Consider the following 8242-nt stretch of genomic DNA (forward strand, 5'->3'; position numbering starts at 1 on the left):
GTCTTATTTAATATTAAGTGAAGTGTTTGTCAGGATGAGCTAACAGAATGTCATCCACATAATAAGATATAAATCAGAAAACTGTTCTTATTTTTTTCAGGACTGTATCAACAACCTTTTGACACAAGGTGGAACTATTCTTCATCCCTTGTGGCAAAACCTTTTACTAGTATCTTTGGAAAGGTCTTTTCAAATTAATAGATGGTATACTAAAAGAAAATCTTTTTCTGTCTGCAACTGCCAATGGAATTGTATAAAAATAATCCTGTAATTCTATAATGATAATAGAATTATGCTTAGGTATTGCTGAAAGTGAAGTCAAACCTAGCTGAAGAGCTCCCATATTCTCCATAGTCTTATTAACTGCTCTAAGATCTTGTAATAATCTCCACTTTCCACTTTTCTTTTTTATAACAAAAATGGGAGTATTCCATGGGCTATTAGAGGTTCTATATGTCTTAATTGCAATTGTTCTTCAATTAATTTTTTTTTCCTGGAAAACTTTTTTATTGTGGGGGAAGAAGCAGGGAAGCTGGACAGTTTAGATGATTCCAATCTTATTGGCAACATCTAAAGCATCATAGTCTGGGGCAAGCCAGACGTAGGCCTTCTTCTCTCCATCAGGCCAGATCAGTGTGTTGACCTTGGCTACATCAATGTCATACAGCTTCTTTACAGCCTGCTTAACTTGGTGTTTGTTGGCCTTGACATCCACGATGAAGACCAGGGTGTTATTATCCTCAATCCTTTTCATAGCAGACTCCGTGGTCAGTAGGAACTTAATGATGGCATAGTGATCAAGCTTGTTTCTCCAAGGGGCACTTTTCCGCTGGTATTTTGACTGCCTGCGAAGCCTCAGCGTCGTGGGTCTCCAGAAGGTGGGTGAGGTTCAGATCTTCTTCTTCTTGTGGCTGTGGATGCCCTTCAACACCGCCTTCTTGGCCTTCAAGGCCTTGGCCTTGGCTTCTGTCTTGGGGCGGGGGGGACGGCTTCCTTCTTGGCCTTCGGCACCATCTTTCTCTTCAATTAATTTTAAAGCAGCCTGTAATTTATCTGTAATAAGGGGCCACCGCTAAACCCATACAGGCTCATTAGATTTCCATGCTGTTAATTTTGGAACAATGGCCCCTCCTAAAAAGTAGGTGGGATTGTAGAAGAAGAACTAACAACAGGACTGGAGTCTTCTGGGGTAGAAAGCACAACTCTCATTTGGGACAGGATGGCTCTACCCCATAGAGAGGTGGGTAATGAAGGAATAACATAAGGCAGGAACTTCCCTGAGTCATTATAAGAAAACCAATTAAGCATTTGTGAAGTTTGCCCTACCACTGTGACTTGTCCAATTCCGATCAATTCATTGAGGGTAGGTTGGACTAGCCATGAAGAAGGCCAATCTTTTCCAGATATACAAGAGACATCCGCACCAGTGTCTATAATGCCTTGTATATATTTTCCATTAATCCTCAGAGGTTTTTAATGGTCTGTGTTTTCCTACTGCTTGAATCCAAAAAGCAAAATCAGATGAACCAAAGCCACAATTTCCTCTATTATGTTTTGTGGCTGGGCTCCCAACCTTAAGTAAAGGTATTAGAAGGAGTTGTGCAATTCTCTGCCCTGAATGACTTTGAACAGTTTTTTTCCTATTGGTGGGGTAAGCATGATTTGAATCTCTCCTGTGTAATCAGAATCTATCACTCCTGGGATTACTGATATTGCCTGTAAGGATTTTGGTGATCTACCTAAAATTAATCCTACTGTACTATCAGGAAGAGGACTGTACACTCCTGTTCAAATTTTCATAGGGAAAGAGTCAGTGGTAAGTATGACTGAGGTTGCTGCTGATAGATCCAATCCTGCACTTCCTGGGGTGGCTCTGAGAAGGTCATGAACACTGATCCTCGAGGGCCCTTTAGTTGTTGAGGTGCAAAGGGTTGGCCCCTCCTGAAGTTTCCCTGACCTGTATCAAGAAAGCACCCATCCTTATGATACTTGGATCTACAATCCTTAAACCAATGATAACCTTTCATACATCTTGGACAGAGTATTTTTGGCATGTTACCCTGTGGGTCAGTAGTGTTCTCTGGCCAAGTCTGATTATTTCTCCTGGGCACACGCTGCTGTTTAGTCTTTGGGCAGTTTCTACTATAATGACCTAATTGCCCACAGGAAAAACAGGTTCCTCCTCTTTCACCTGATTGCCTTTGGTTCTGAGTGGCTTGTTTAGCAAAAGATGAATAAATTTGTCCTTGCAAGGCTGCAGCTAATGTCATACCTTGCAGGAAGGAAGGGTTAAAATCCTCACAAGCCTTAACATAATCTGAGAGGCTTCCTGTTTCCTTAAGATGCCTCATCATATTTTGACAGACGCTATTAGCATTGTCAAAAGCCAATCGTTTTTATGATTAACTCAGCTGCCTCCTCATTGTTTATCTAGCGTTTAGCAGTATCCATAAGCCAATTCAAAAAGTCCTCATATCTTTCATCTGATTTCTGTCTAATGTCAGACAATGCTGAATTTTGTCCTGGTTTATTGGGAAGTTTTTTCCAAGCTCCTAATGCTATGCAACTAACAACATGCACCACCTCTTTTGGCAGAATCATCTGATCTCGGGCTGTAGCCCACAGATTCTCTCCTAATAACATATAAGCTGTGGTACCAAGTCTTTTAAAAGGACGTGTTTTTGCTTCAGTTTTAACTAAATCCTCATATTCAGTTTTCCACAAAAGATGCTGACCCCCATCTAGACAAGCTTTTGTAGTCTGCTTCCAATCATGTGGGGTCATCCATTGTACTCCCAAAGCCTCTATAAATGTTAAAGTATAAAGGGAGGATGGGCCATAAGAGGCACAGGCTTGTTTTATTTCTTTTAATAATTTATATGGGAGCGGTTCCCATGGGGGAGGCTCATCATCTTCAAATTCTCCTTCATCAAAAATGACAAGATAAGGTCCAAAGGTGGTATCTCCATTTTTTAGAGCTTCTTTAATAGCCCCCCAAAATACCACACCCAATGAGAGAGGGGGGCTCACTATTTTTCTTTTCTTTTCTTACCCTCTTCTTTTATCTTTTCTACAGTAAATGCACCCCAATCATCATTATATCTAGCTGGTTCATCTTCCACATCCTCCTCTTCCTCAGGAGTTAATTTATCAAGAGGAGGATTTTCCTCAGGCTCATCTCAAAGAGATGTCCATAAGTTTTTTCTAGATTTTATTAATAAATGAGTTTCTTCACGTGCAGCATAAACTGCAGATGATAACTTAATACTTATTTTTGTAATTTCATGGTCAGGATCGAGAGTGTCCTTGACCAGGCTCCATAAACTGAACACATCTGTGGGAACGTTCTCTGGTCCTTATTCTATATAATATTTTCTGATATCTTCTCCTACTTTTTGCCAAATATCAAAATATATAGACCCAATTTCAAGTAACCAAGAACAATTATGCACAAATGAGATGAATTGAGTGACTCAGACCTTAGAAACCTTGCTTCCTCTTTTATGTAATAAATGAGTCAGAATTTCAATAAAGAACTCTTTGCCTACTTTTATTATTACCCATGATGTTCTTAAGATTACTGCACTTTCTTGTCTGATATAACTCTCATCAGGGGGCCTGCAGATTCCCGGAGAAGAAACCTATCTATCCCACTAAGAAAAAGGGGGGGGAGTATATTACCTGTCAAGTCCCTGTTCCTGGTGCTAGTCTGCAGGGGTCCAGCCTTCACGGGGTCCTTGGAATCTGACAGGAGGGATAGAGTCGGTTAAATGAGTTGAGTCAACAAGTGGGTAAAGGCAGGAGCAGGTTGACTGACTGTCAGATGGTTAGATTTATTTTTATAGTCTCAGAATCATATGAAACAAGCAAACTAAAATCATTTCCTTGGTTACAAAAGTATACAATTTTCATCATTAATCATATAGCTCATATGGTTACAAGTTTGTTCATGTAGTGTTTACAAGTGTGATTATCAATCATGTAGTTAATTTTCTTGTCCCTGCTCAGACCCTGATGACCTCAACCTGCCTGTTGCCTGGTTTGTTGCTGCATAGTAAAGTTATTAATTAAACAGAACTTTCCATATATATATATATACATATATAGTCTTTGATATAATTTGTTTAATGGAATACTTTTATGTTTTTGTGCCGCATACGTAATGTTTTTCAATATGCTCCCTTGACAACCTATAGTGAGGGTAGTTATGTTTGTCCACCCATCTGTTGACTCCTTCATTAACCAATTTTCCTTTCAGCCCTTATTGGTAGATGCTATGGTTTCTATGACTTTTTATTCTTTCCCAATAAACTAAGGCTGTTAGAGTTCACATATTGGTTACCTATACTAACTATTCTTTCACCGTCTTTATCATATATTCTTGTGTATGATAATGGGGACAAAACTGTTAATTTCCCTGGAGTTCTATCTGACTCATCTTGTATCTGTTTTCCCTGTATATATTCTGACATCTCCCTGGAACTCCCAGTGCTGTACTTTCCAAAGATTTTATAATGTTGAAGCCTTTTTTATGCCTTAGGGAGAGGCAGTCCTGTTAAATTTGGACAGAGTTCATAATCCATTTTATTCAAGGAATTTCTCTGAATTCCTTCCTTTATAGTCATTCCACTATTAGGATGAGTAAGTTTTGCTATCAATAATAGACCTATAAAGATGGGTATACATGGAATCCCTATATATATTGAAGAAGGAAATGTTGTTCCATCAGGTGGTATGACCGCCTTGAGTCTTCTTGCCCCGACTGTCAAACAGCTTAGAGACCCTGGCTCCCAACAAGGTGGTATCTCAAAAATGCTTTAATTTGCATTTCTCTAAACAATAATGATTTAGAGAAATTTTTCATATGAATTTAGATAATTTCGATTTCCTCATCTGAAAATTGCCTTTGCATATTCTTTGACCATTTGTCAAATGAGGAGTTGCTTATATTTTTTATACATTTGAGTCAATTCTCTATACATTTTCAAAATAATTCCTTTGTAAAAATTGTTTCCGGTTGGCTAGGTTGCACAGTGGATAGAGTACTGGCTCTGGAGTCAGGAGGACTTGAGTTCAAATCTGGCTTCAGACACTTAATAATTACCTAGCAGTGTGGCCTTGGACAAGAAACTTAACCCCATTGCCTTACAAAAACCTAAAAGCAAAACAAAACAATTGTTTCCTAATGTACTATATTTGCTTTGATTTTGATTAAAGTGGTTTTATTTGTGCAAAAACTTTTAATGTATCCAAATTTATCCAGTTTGTTTTTTATAATGTTCTCTATATCTTCCTTGGTCATAAATTCTCCCCTTACCATAGATTTTATAGGTAAATAATTCCTTCTTCTACTAAATTGCTTATGATATTTTCTTTTATATCTAAATCCTGCACCAAATTCTGACCTCTTAATATAGGGTGTGAGATATTGGTCTAATCCTAGCTTCTGCCATACTATCTTCCAGTTTTCCCAACAAATTTTATCAAAGATGAGTTCTTATCCTAGAAGCTGGGCTCATTGGATTTATCAAACAGCAGATTACTATAATCATTACCTGCCATCTCTTTCTCACCTCTTCCACTGCTTCCTCACTCAATGTTTTGGACAGTATCAGAGTTTTTTTTAATAACAACAAACTTGTTATTATTTTTATTAAAATGTCTGTTTTAAAAAGATATCAAATGGGTATTTCATTTTTTAAAAAATTAAAAATATAACCCTTTTCACTCATGTGCTGTGGGGCACACTCCCACTCCCCAATCTCCTATATACAATTTAAAACTTGACTCAGTTATACCTTGAAAAAATGTCTTTGGAATTAATGCTTACTATAAGTCACATTAGTAGAATGTGACTTTCACACTTTAGAAATGTTTATTATTATAACTGTGAAATTAGCATTGACTTAGGTTAAAACAAATAAACAATAAATTCACCTACTAGAAATGCTATTTTAGAATTTGTTGGACAGAAGGTAATGTTTTTTTTATTTATTTTTCATTCTCATTTTGTACAAATGTTTTTCTTTACATTAATGAAATATACTTGCTTACAATTAAACAAAATACCCCTCCCCCCACGAATATAGATAGACTTGTTTGGGCAAAAAAGTAAAGGGGGGAAAAATTAAAATTAAAAAAAATAATAGTAATAATTGTAGGTATGGCCAGGTGGTGCAATGGATGAAGCACCAGCCCTGGAGCCACGAGCACCCGAGTCCATATCCAGCCTCGTAAACCCAACAATCACCCAGCCATGTGACATGCAAGCCACCTGATCCCCACTGCCCTGCAAAAACCAAAAAGAAGAAGAAAAAGAAAAGACCAAAAATAAAATAAAATAGTAATAATAGTAGGGGTGGCTGGGTGGCAGACAGAACATTGGCCCTTGAGCCAGGAGCATCTGGGTCCGAATCCGGCCCCAGACAACCAATGATCACCCTGCTATGTGGACACAAGCAGGCCACCCAGCCCCACTTGCCCTGCACCCTCCCCCAAATAATAATAACAAAAAATGTGTTTCAATCTTTGTTCCAACACCATCAACTCTGTTGTGAGTGGATCACATTCTTTATGACAAGTCCATCACAAAAGTTACTTCCATATTTTTCCAACATTGCCATTGCTGATTGCAACTCCCTCCTTTCTTATTTCTCCACTACCATGTACTATATTTTCTCTCTCCTTTCACTCTGACTCTGCTGTAGGGTTGCTGAATGGCGCAGCAGACAGATCGCTGGTCCTGGGGCCAAGAAGCCCTGAGCCCCCATACCACCCCTTAGGCCCAGAATCCACCTGGCCCTATGGTCCTGGACAGGCCATCCAATCCCAGCCCCTTGCAAGAAGTAACAAAAGAAAATGTGCTATATCTGACCACTGTCCCCCCATGGTCTATCCTCTCCTCCTTTATTCACATCCCCACCCCTTCCCCCTGCTCCCCCCTCCTTCTTACTCTAGATGTCTATACCCCATTAAGTATATTTGCTGTTTCCTCTCCTAGCCATCTCTGATGAGAGCAAAGGTTCCCTCATTGCCCCTTGCCTCCCTGCTTCCATATCATTGCAATAGCTCATTGTAATAAAAAAAAATCTTATTATGTGAAATAGCTTGCACTATTCCCCCTCTCCTTTTTCTGTCTCCCATTCCATTTCCCTTTTTTTCTTATTTACTCAATTTTTACACCATATTTTATCTTCGACTTCAGCTTTCTCCTGTGCTTCAGCTATAAAAGCTCCCTCTACCTGTTCTATTAACTGAGGTGGTTCATATGAATATTATCAGTATCATTTTTCAATACATGTAGTTCATCCTCCTTAAGTCCCTTGTATTTACCCCCTCTCCTCCAATCTCCATGCTTCACCTGAGTCCTGCATCTGAAGATCAAACCTTCTGTTCAGCTCTGGCCATTCCAAAAGGAACCTTTGAAATTCCCCTGGTTCATTTAAAGTCCATCTTTTTCCCTGGAAGAGGACATTCAGCCTTGCTGGGTAGTTCATTCCTGGCTGCATTCTAAGCTCTTTTACCTTCCGGTATATTGTATTCCAAGCCCTACGAGCTTCCAATGTAGCTGCTGCTAAGTCCTGTGTCATCCTGACTGCAGCTCCACAGTATTTGAACTGTGTCCTTCTGGCTGCTTGTAATATTTTCTCTTTGACTTGGGAGTTCTGAAACTTGGCTATAATATTCCTAGGGGTTGCTTTTTTGGGATCTCTTTCTCTGGGGGATTGGTGGATTCTCTCCATTTCTATTTTGCCCTCTGCTTCTAGAATATCAGGGCAATTTTCCTGTAGTAATTCTTTGAAAATGATGTCAAGGCTCTTTTCCTGATCATGACTTTCAGGTATTCCAATAATTTTGAAATTATCTTTCCTAAGGCTGTTTTCCATATCAGTTGTTTTTTCAATGACATATTTCACATTTTCTTCTAATTTTTCATTTTTTTGGTTTTGAAGTATTGATTCCTGATTTTTGGTAAATTCATCAGTCTCCCTGAATTCCATTCTTTGTCTGAAGGATTTATTCTCCTCAGAGAGTTTTCTTATCTTTTTTTCCATCTGGCCAATTTTGCTTTTTAAAGCATTCTTCATCTCAATAACTTTTTGAACTGTTTTATCCATTTGACCTAAGCTGGTTTTTAGCATGCTATTTTCTTCAGCATTTTTTTGGATTTCCTTGACTTAAGCTGCTGACTTCATTTTCATGTTTTTCCTGCATCTCTCTTCTTTCTTTTCCCAGTTTTTCT

At 38.6% G+C, this 8242-nt stretch overlaps 1 pseudogene; it reads right to left on the bottom strand.

The window, feature by feature from the left end:
* Window positions 1-500: 500 nt before the first annotated feature.
* Window positions 501-1014, bottom strand: LOC141511198 (large ribosomal subunit protein uL23-like; annotated as a pseudogene).
* Between the last annotated feature and the right edge of the window lie 7228 nt (window positions 1015-8242).

This window comes from Macrotis lagotis, chromosome 2 (genome assembly GCF_037893015.1).
Source record: "Macrotis lagotis isolate mMagLag1 chromosome 2, bilby.v1.9.chrom.fasta, whole genome shotgun sequence".
In the NCBI taxonomy this organism is placed as follows: Eukaryota; Metazoa; Chordata; class Mammalia; order Peramelemorphia; family Peramelidae; genus Macrotis; species Macrotis lagotis.